The sequence below is a fragment of the Salmo trutta genome, chromosome 7, assembly GCF_901001165.1.
Source record: "Salmo trutta chromosome 7, fSalTru1.1, whole genome shotgun sequence".
NCBI lineage: Eukaryota > Metazoa > Chordata > Actinopteri > Salmoniformes > Salmonidae > Salmo > Salmo trutta.
The window spans coordinates 1,567,734-1,578,440 of record NC_042963.1 but is presented as its reverse complement, the minus strand read 5'-3'; positions in this window follow the sequence as shown (position 1 = coordinate 1,578,440).

Genomic DNA, 10,707 nt, shown 5'->3' with positions numbered 1-10,707 from the left:
CAGTCATATGAAGACATATAGTCTTGCAATGTAGTCATTGTTTATTCAAGACTTGCTTAACTTCATTTTCAGTTGTGGATTGTCATGGAAACGTTTAAGTGTAGGAAGATAAGCATGCCGCTGATCAGAGGTCTTATTACACACATCTGTCAACGGCTTCGGTTCTGGGGTAAGGTTTGGTTGTATAGTGGGAAGTTTAGGATACTTTTTTAAACCCACAACTGAGATGTTGTGGCAGGTAGCCTAACGATTAAGAGCGTTGGTCAAGTAACCAAAAGGTTGCTGGTTTGAATCTTGAGCTGCCTAGGTAAAAAAAAAAAATGCTGACGTGCCCTTGAGCAAGGCACTTAACCCTAATTGCTCTGGATAAGAGCGTCTGCGAAATGACTAAAATATTAAAGGTGTGTGGTTCATTAGAATAATTTATTTCATGAAACAGAAATTAGCTGGCATTTACAAGGAAGTTATGAATGGGTAATTCTTGATATTTAAAATAATTTTATATAACTGGTATCTACCAATTAATTTTTAAGTAAATACCAGGTAATTTATGTACCCTAAACACTGTTTATACCATTAACCCATACAATGTCCATGGTGACAGTTTTTCAAGCCTCGGGAATGGAAAATCAATGCCTGACGCTAACTTAGACAACTACATGTGAACTTTGTCATAAATATCTCTGTTAAAGATCAACTCTGGGATCTTAAGCACAACAAATTTGAAACATTGTCACACCCTGATCTGTTTCACCTGTCTTTGTGCCCTGTCTCCACCCCTCCAGGTGTCGCCCATCTTCCCCATTATCCCCAGTGTATTTATACCTGTGTTCTCTGTTTGTCTGTTGCCAGTTCATTTTGTTTGACAAGCCTACCAGCGTTTTCCCCTTGCTCTTGTCTTTTGCTAGTTCCTGTTTTCTAGTTTTCCTGGTTTTGACCATTCTGCCTGCCCTGACCCTGAGCCTGCCTGCTGTTCTGTACCTTGTCACACCACCCTGGATTATTGATCTCTGCCTGCTCTGACCCCGAGACTGCCTGCCGTTCTGTACCTTTTGGACTCGAATCTGGATTACTGACTTCTGCCTGACCTTGACTTGTCGTTTTGCCTGCCCCCTGTTCTATTAATAAACGTTTGTTACTTCGACACTGTCGGCATCTGTGTCTTTCCTGAAACATGATAGTACGAACTGGCCATGACTGACCCAGCAGACTCAGACCAGCTCCAACGCCATCTCCTCCCAAGGAGCCACCATTGGAAGGCACAAGGAGTTGCTTCGCGGTCTTATGGAAGGGGTCCAGACCTTGACCGAACGGCATGACCAAGTGGGGGAACAGACCACCTGCAATTCTGCAGGTGGTCTGTGAGGCAGCCTACCATGACGGTAACTTCCTAGCCCCTCAGTAACCCATCTGTTAGCAGCGCCGCCTCCCCGGACACCCCGATTTCCTGGGAACCCTGCTTACGATGGAGAGTCGGGCACCTGTCGTTTCTCGCTCAGTGTTCCCTCATCATCAAGCTGCAGCCCTCCTCCTTCCCCTCGGAACGCTCTAAGAAAGCGTACCTCATCACGCTGATGTCCGGGAGGGCTCTCGCCTGGGCTACAGCAGTATGGGAACAACAGTCAGCCGTATGCTTCAGTCTGGAGGAGTTCATGGCGGAGATGAAGAATGTTTTTGATGCTCCACTGTCCGGGAGAGAGGCTGCCCGGAAGTTACACCAGCTTCGGCTTGACTCCCACAGTGTGGCAGACTATGAGGTGGATTTCCGCACGTTGGCAGCTGAGAGTGCCTGGAACCCGGAAGCGCTGTTCGACATGTTCTATCACGGAGTATCGGAGGAAGTAAAGGACGAGCTTGCTATGGACGGATCTCGACTCGCTCATCGTCTTGACCATTCGGATTGATGGGCGACTACGGGATCCAAGGAAGGAGAGAAAGTTTGATTTCTCTCTCCCGCCCAATGCTTCGACCTTGCCTCCAAGACATCCTGGAAGTCCGTTGCCGAGAGAACCCGAGGCTACCCGAGTTACCCCGAGAGTCTCCAAAGTCTGCATAGGGTGAGAGGCGTTATGCACACTCATTGGGTTTCACCCACAGTCCAACACCAGTCAGAGCGAGCCAACCAAGACCTGGAGATGACTCTTTGCTGCCTGGTCTCCGCCAACCCCACCACCTGGAGCCAGCAACTAGTGTGGGTCGAATATGCCTTCAACACCCTTCCTTGCTCTTCCATGTGTCTCTCGCCATTTGAGTGTTCCCTGGGTTATCAGCCCCCGCTCTTCCCAGAGCAAGAGGAAGAGGTCGGCATACCCTCGGCCCAGATGTTTGTCCGTCGCTGTCATCGTACCTGGAAGAGAGCCAGATCGGCTCTTCTCAAGATTACTTTGGGTGGAGTCCCGCAAACTTTCCCCCTGATTTATCGGCCCTTTCCCAATCTCCAAGATCATTAGCCCCTCTGCTGTTCGTCTTCTGTTGCCCTGTACCCTCCGTATACATCCCACTTGACATGTGTCTAAGATCAAACCCATGTCTTACAGCCCTTTGCCCCCTGTTCTAGTAATAGCATTTTGTTACTTTGACACTGTCTGCATCTGGGTCTTCCCTGAAACTTGATAAACATATTGTCAAAATTCATGTGATATCATACAAATTGCTAAATTCGTAGCATATCAAACAAAATGGATGACATATTACACAATTGGATGACAAAATATACTAATAATGCGGACCACTTTTGGCTCATGAGCACCACTTTCAAATCTACTGGCTGAAATTGTCAAAATGTTTGAGAGTGCATCTCCTCTCATGCCCTTGGTTGACCTGTAGAGTATACCGCAAGGATACAGTATAGTGAGTCTGTTACGTATGTATTTGTTCCTGACCTCAAATAAGGTTTTGTTCTCACTGGTATGCTGTTGACTGGCTAGCTGTGTTTCCACTGTGTGTGTCTTGGCCCTGTCTGACTATCTCATATCTCAGACACAGCTGCTTCTACTATCATCACAGGAGTCTATCCCACAAACTAACTGTGTGTGTGTGTGTGTGTTGTGTGTGTGTGAGTGTGTGATTTCAGCTACAACCATTGCTCCGGAGACCACCAAGGGCCTTCTCTTTAAACAGGAAGTGGTGGTTATCTTAAACCATGGTAACTGGTTTGTCTTCCTGTGAGTGATAGTGACTCTCTCTGCTCCTCTCAGATTATAGGACTCTCAAACCATGTTATTCATGACTGTTAGTTGGTACGTTGCTTTTGGTTGTACTATGCAGTTATTGACAAATGTAGTGAACATGTCTCCTAAAAAACATTAATAGGTTATGTGGAAATCATATGCTCTAATGACTTTCAGTCCATGATAGTTTCAATAGGTAGACTAAACATCAGAGCTGAACCCAGTAATGTAGTTATAGCCTACAATGTGAAACAATACATATAGCATTTATGGGAAACAATTTTCTCACTGTTGCTATCTGTTTTCTGTGAGTGTTCCATGTAAGATTGCATGCAGTCCAGTAAATGTTGATGGATAGATAGTAAATAATGGTACATACAAAGCCCTTCTCTGTGTGACTTAGTTGTGAAGGACTGGAGGTCCTACATACACTATATGGCCAAAGGTATGTAGACAGCTGCTCGTCGAACATCTCATTCCAAAAGCATAGGCATTAATATGGAGTTGGTCCCCCCTTTGCTGCAAAAACAGCCTCCACTCTTTTGGGAAGGCTTTCCACTAGATGTTGGAACATTGCTGCAGGGACTTGCTTCCATTAAGCCACAAGAGCGTTAGTGAGGTCGGGAACGGATGTTGTGCGATTATGCCTGGCTCGCAGTCGGCGATCCAATTCATCCCAAAGGTGTTCGATGGGGTTGAAGTCAGGGCTTTGTTCAGATCAGTCAAGTTCTTCCACACTAATCTCGAAAAAACATTTCTGTATCTACCTCGCTTTGTGCATGGGGGCATTGTCATGCTGAAACAGGAAAGGGCCTTCCCCAATCTGTTGCCACAAATTTGCAAGCACAGAATCATCTACAATGTCATTGTATGCTGTAGCGTTAAGATTTCCCTTCACTTTAATTAAGGGGCATAGCCCAAACCATGAAAAACATTCCCAGACCATTTTTCCTCCTCCAACTTTTGCATTTGGGAAGGTAACGTTCTCCTGGCATCTGCCAAACCCAGAGTTGTCCATCTGCCAGATGGCCAGATGGTGAAGCGTGATTCATCACTCCAGAGAACGCATTTCCACTGCTCCAGAGTCCAATGGCGGCGAGCTTTACGCCACTCCAGCCGACCCACATCCTGGTTTACTCTCTCCACCTGCCCATTACTCTCAGGGTGAAAACCAGAGGTCAGGCTGACCGAGACCCCCAGACGCTCCATGAATGCCCTCCAGACCCTCGACGTGAACTGGGGACCCCGATCAGACACTATATCCTCAGGCACCCCGTAGTGCCGGAAGACGTGTGTAAACAGGGCCTCCACAGTCTGTAGGGCCATAGGGAGGCCGGGCAAAGGGAGGAGACGACAGGACTTAGAAAACCGATCTACAACGACCAGGATCGTGGTGTTACCCTGCGAGGGAGGAAGATCGGTCAGGAAGTCTACCGATAGGTGTGACCAAGGCCGCTGTGGAACGGGGAGGGGTTGTAACTTCCCTCTGGGCAGGCGTCTAGGAGCCTTGCACTGAGCACACAATGAACAGGAGGAGACGTAAACCCTCATGTCCTTAGCTAAAGTGGGCCACCAGTACCTCCCCCTAAGGCTTCGCACCGTCCTATCGATACCCGGATGACCAGAGGAGGGTAACGTGTGCGCCCACCGAATCAATCTATCACGGACACCAAGCGGGACGTACTTACATCCAGCTGGACACTGAGGAGGAGTAGGCTCCAACCGAGACGCCCGCTCGATGTCCGCGTCCACCTCCCACACCACCGGCGCAACCAGACAAGAGGCCGGAAGTATGGGGGTGGGATCGATGGACCGCTCCTCTGTATCATACAGACAGGACAGTGCGTCTGCCTTAGCGTTCTGGGAACCTGGTCTATACGATATCGTAAATCTGAATCGGGTGAAAAACATGGCCCACCTTGCCTGGCGAGGGTTCAGTCTCCTCGGCGCCCGGATGTACCTCAGATTACGGTGGTCAGTCCAGATGAGGAAAGGGTGTTGAGCCCCCTCAAGCCAATGTCTCCACACTTTCAGAGCCTTTACGACAGCCAGCAACTCCCGGTCCCCCACGTCATAGTTTCGCTCCGCCGGGCTGAGCTTCCTCGAAAAGAAGGTGCAGGGGCGGAGCTTCAGTGGCGCGCCCGAGCGCTGTGAGAGCACGGCTCCAATCCCAGTCTCGGATGCGTCCACCTCCACTATGAATGCCAAAGAGGGATCCGGATGAGCCAACACGGGAGCCTCAGTAAACAGAGTCCTTAATCGACAAAACGCTCTGTCCACCTCAGCCGACCACCGCAGACGCACCGGCCCCCCCTTCAGCAGTGAGGTAATGGGAGCAGCCACCTGCCCAAAACCCCAATAAACATCCGGTAGTAATTGGCAAACCCTAAAATCCACTGCACCTCCTTTACTGTGGTGGGAGTCGGCCAATTACGCACGGCTGCAATGCGGTCACACTCCATCACCAACCTTGATGTGAAAATGCGATACCCCGTGAAGGAGACGGACTGTTGGAAGAACACGCATTTCTCAGCCTTGACGTATAAGTCATATTCCAACAGTCGCCCAAGTACTCTGCGCACCAGAGACACATGCGTGGCGCGTGTGGCGGAATATATCAGAATGTCATCGATATAAGCCACCACACCCTGCCCGTGCAGGTCCCTGAGAATCTCGTTTACAAAGGATTGGAAGACGGCTGGAGCATTCTTCAACCCAGACGGCATGACGAGGTACTCACAATGGCCGGATGAGGTACTAAACGCTGTCTTCCACTCATCTCCCTCCCGGATACGCACCAAGTTATACGCGCTCCTGAGATCCAGTTTTGTGAAGAAGCGTGTTCCGTGAAATGACTCCATCGCCGTAGCGATGAGAGGTAGCGGGTAACTGTACCCCACCGTAATAGAATTTAGACCTCTATAGTCAATGCACGGATGCAGACCTCCCTCCTTCTTCTTAACAAAAAAGAAACTTGAGGAGGCTGGTGACGTGGAGGGCCGAATGTACCCCTGCCTCAGATATTCAGAGACATATGTTTCCATAGCCAACTTCTCCTCCTGTGACAGGGGATACACGAGACTCCTGGAAAGTGCGGCGTTTACCTGGAGGTTTATCGCACAATCCTCTCGTCGATGAGGTGGTAATTGGGTCGCCCTCTTTTTACAGAAGGCAATAGCCAAATCGGCATATTCGGGGGAATGCGCACGGTGGAGACTTGGTCTGGACTCTCCACCGTCGTTGCACTGATGGAAACTCCCACACACCTACCTGAGCACTCCTCTGACCACCCCTTTAGAGCCCTCTGTTGCCACGAAATAGTGGGGTTGTGACTGCCAACCAGGGAATCCCCAGCACCACCAGAAACGCAGGAGAGTCAATGAGGAAGAGGCTAATTCTCTCCTCGTGACCCCCATGCGTAACCATGTCCAGTGGAGCCGTGGCCTCCCTGACCACCCCTGACCCTAATGGTCGACTATCTAGGGAGTGCACATGGAAGAGTTTGTCCATCTGAACCAGGGGAATCCCTAACCTATGCGCGAATCCGCGGTCCATGAAATTCCCCACTGCGCCTGAATGTACTAGCGCCTTATGCTGGGAATGAGGGGAAAACTCAGGGAAAGAAATTAACACATACATGTGACCAACAGGGAGCTCTGGGTGAGCCTGGTGCTGACTCCCCTGGGGTGTCCAAACAGTGCTCGGCCTGCCGTCTCGACTCCCAGATGAGCTCCTCCAGCACCGGTTGGCAGTGTGCCCTCTCCGACCACATCCAGTGCAGGAGGAGGCTTCTCCTCCGATCGCCCTCGCTGCAGCACCCCCTAACTCCATGGGGGTTGGAGCGGAGGCGCTGGGGGGTGGAACCAACAGGACCCGATCAGGACGCCCGCGTGTAGCTAGCAAGTTGTCCAACCTTATGGACATGTCCACTAGCTGGTCCAGGGTGAGGGTAGCGTCTCTGCATGCTAGCTCCCTGCGGACGTCCTCACATAAGCTGCACCTATATTGGTCAATCAGCGCCCTGTCGTTACACCCTGAGCCGGCGGCCAAGGTCCTGAACTCCAGTGCGAAGTCTTGGGCGCTCTTCGTCTCCTGCCATAGATGGAACAGACGCTCACCCGCCGCTCGCCCCTCAGGGGGATGGTCAAACATGGCCCGGAAGCAGCGGGTGAACTCTGGGTAGTGGTCCCTCGCCGAGTCTGGTCCATCCCAGACCGCGTTGGCCCACTCCAGAGCTTTGTCTGACAGGCAGGAGACGAGGGTCTCACTTCCCGAAGGAGCCGGGTGAATGGTTGCCAGGTAAAGCTCCAGCTGGAGCAGAAAACCCTTGCACCCGGCGGCAGTCCCATCGTACTTCCTCGAGAGTGCGAGCCAAAAACTGCTGGGGCTGGATGGCACCGGAGAAGGTGGTGGTGCAGGTTGGAGTGTGGCTGGTGTAGGGGTAGGCAGGCCACCCCTCTCCCATCTCTCCATCGTTGCCATCACTTGATCCATGGCGGTCCTGAGACGGTGGAGAACGGTGGTGTGGTGTTGTACGCGCTCCTCCATGGAAGTGGAGAGCACGTCAGCTCCTGCTGACTCCATAGTCCGGGTGCGGGATTCTGTTACGTGCCTCCTAGTAGGAGGGAGGTGCAGGAATCAGGAGCAGGAGAGCAAGGATGTCCCAGTGGCACAAACGTTTATTAAAGGAGTCCTAACTCAACAACAACATGGGGGGAAACACGCTCAAACGAAGTTGCCACACACAGGGAAAGTAACGCAACACACGGAGGAGAAAACTCTACTCCTAAACATAAATCTAAACGGTAACACTACCGAATGAAAAGAAAACCCTGTGGTGCAGACACATACCCCTAACATAGTACACATACAAACAATCCCGCACAAAGACTAGCAGGCAGCGGAGGTAAATAAACCCACCGAAATCAACTAAATGAAACACAGGTGTGACAAAACAGACAGACACAAACGAAAAGGAAAAATGGATCGGTGGCAGCTAGTAGGCCGGCGACGACGACCGCCGAGCACCTCCCGAACAGGGAGAGGAGTCATCTTCGGTGGAAGTCGTGACACTGACAGGCTGACACACACACATCACAGTTACAAATAGTAGCTAGCTAGAAATTGCTCAAAAATGTGTTTTTCAAAGAAAAGGAAAGTAGACAATGAATGTAGGGTGTTCCAGCAAGAGTATAAATATTTCTTTATTGACGTATCAGGGAAAGCTGTGTGCTTAGTGTGCTAAGAGAGAATCACTGTCTTGAAAGACTACAACTTGTCCTAACACTTCCAGACGAAGCATGCAGAGAAATATAGAAATATGTCTTCTGAGCAGATGGCAAGTGCATCGAAATAGTTGCTTTCTCAGTTGCAAAAGCAGCAAGGACTTTCACAAAACTGCATTCAGCAAACAACGGAATTGTGAGAGCTAGCTATGTACTGTCCCACATAATTGCTAAACATGGAAAGCCATTCGCTGAGGGCGAATTCGTTCAAGAATGTTTAATTGACACTGAAGCAATACTTTGCCCCGAAAAGGAAGAGCTGTTTGAAAATGTTTCCCTGTCAAGACAAACAGTGACACGGCATGTTGTTGACATCGCAGAGAATATGGAACAACAGTTGAAAGACAAGGGAAAGGATGTCACCTATTTCTCCTTGGCCCTGGACGAGAGCAGTGATGCACGTGGCACGGCACAGTTGTTGATATTCTTACGAGGCATAACCCCAGACTTTGAAATTACAGAGGCGCTTGCTTCAATGCAGTCAATGAAGAGCACAACCACAGGGAAAGATTTATTGGAGGTTAATAAGTGTGTGCCAAAGCTGGGACTGAGTTTTGAAAAGTTATCCAGTGTGACTACTGATGGGTTCCCAAACCTGACAGGAAAAAACATTGGCCCTTTGAAAAGGATACAAGATCAAGTAGCTGAGCTGAACCCAGATCAGATTTTTGTTCTTCCTGCACTGCATTATTCATCAGGAGGTGCTCTGTAAATGTGTTCTGAAAATGAGCCATGTCGTGGATACAGTCACTACAGTGGTAAACTTCATAATTGCAAAATCTTTAAAACACAGGCAGTTCGCCTCACTGTTGGAAGAGACAGAGTCGGGTCATGCAGATCTCCCCTACCACACAAACGTGAGATGGCTGAGTTTGGGGAAGTTGCTTAAAAGGGTGTGGGACCTGAAGTCGGAGATTACTGAGTTTTTGCAAATGAATGGAAAGTATGTGGATTTCCCTCAACTGCAAGATAAAGAATGGTTGGCTGTAAAGCCTTTTTGAAATCGGACAATGTGGTTGGATTAACTTCTATGGGCTAGATGGGACACAGCCAGTGAAATATCAGGGCGGAAAATTCAAAAACAACAAAATGTCATAATTCAACTTTCTCAAACATACAACTATTTTACACCATTTTAAAGATAAACTTCTCGTTAATCTAACCAAATTGTCCGATTTCAAAAAGGCTTTACAGCGAAAGCAAAACATTAGATTATGTTAGGAGAGTACATAGACAAAAATAATCACACAGCCATTTTCCAAGCAAGGACATGTGTCAATAAAACCCAAAACACAGCTAAATGAAGCACTAACCTTTGATGATCTTCATCAGATGACACTCCTAGGACATTATGTTACACAATGCATGTATGTTTTGTTCGATAAAGTTCATATTTATATCCAAAAAGAGCATTTTACATTGGCGCGTGATGTTCAGAAAATGTATTCCCATCAAAACATCCAGTGAATGTGCACATCAATTTACAAAAATACTCATCATAAATGTTGACAAGATCAAGTAGCTGAACCTAGATCAGATTTTAGTTCTTCCTTCACTGCATTATTCATCAGGATGTGCTCTGTAAATGTGTTCTGAAAATGAGCCATGTCGTGGATAACATAACAATATAACAATTAGTTTAAGAATTATAGATAGACTACCCCTGGATGCAACCGCTGTGTCAGATTTTAAAATAGCTTTACGGAGAAAGCACATTTTTCAATATTCTGAGTACATAGCTCAGCCATCACGGCGAGCTATTCAGACACCCGCCAAGTTCGGGGCAACCTAAACTCAGAATTAGTATTAGAAATATTCTCTTACCTTTGCTGATCTTCGTCAGAATGCACTCCCAGGACTCCTACTTCCACAAGAAATGTTGTTTTTGTTCGAAATAATCCATATTTATGTACAAATACCTCCGTTTTGTTCATGCGTACAGATCACTTATCCAAAGGCATAACGTGCGAGCGCGGAACGAGAGACGAAAAGTCAAAATGTTCTATTACCGTACTTAGAAGCATGTCAAACGCTGTTTAAAATCAATCTTTATGGTATTTTTAATGTAAAATTGTGATAATATTCCAACTGGACAAGAGCATATTCATTCAAGAAGAAAAAGAAGGAACGGCATTCTCGCGTGACCGTGCATATCCAATCCCTTTGTTGCCAGGCAGACCACTCAGTGAATGAGCTCCTATACTCTGACCAGTGACAGGAGAAGGCTCAAATCACTTTTTGAAGGCTTTAGA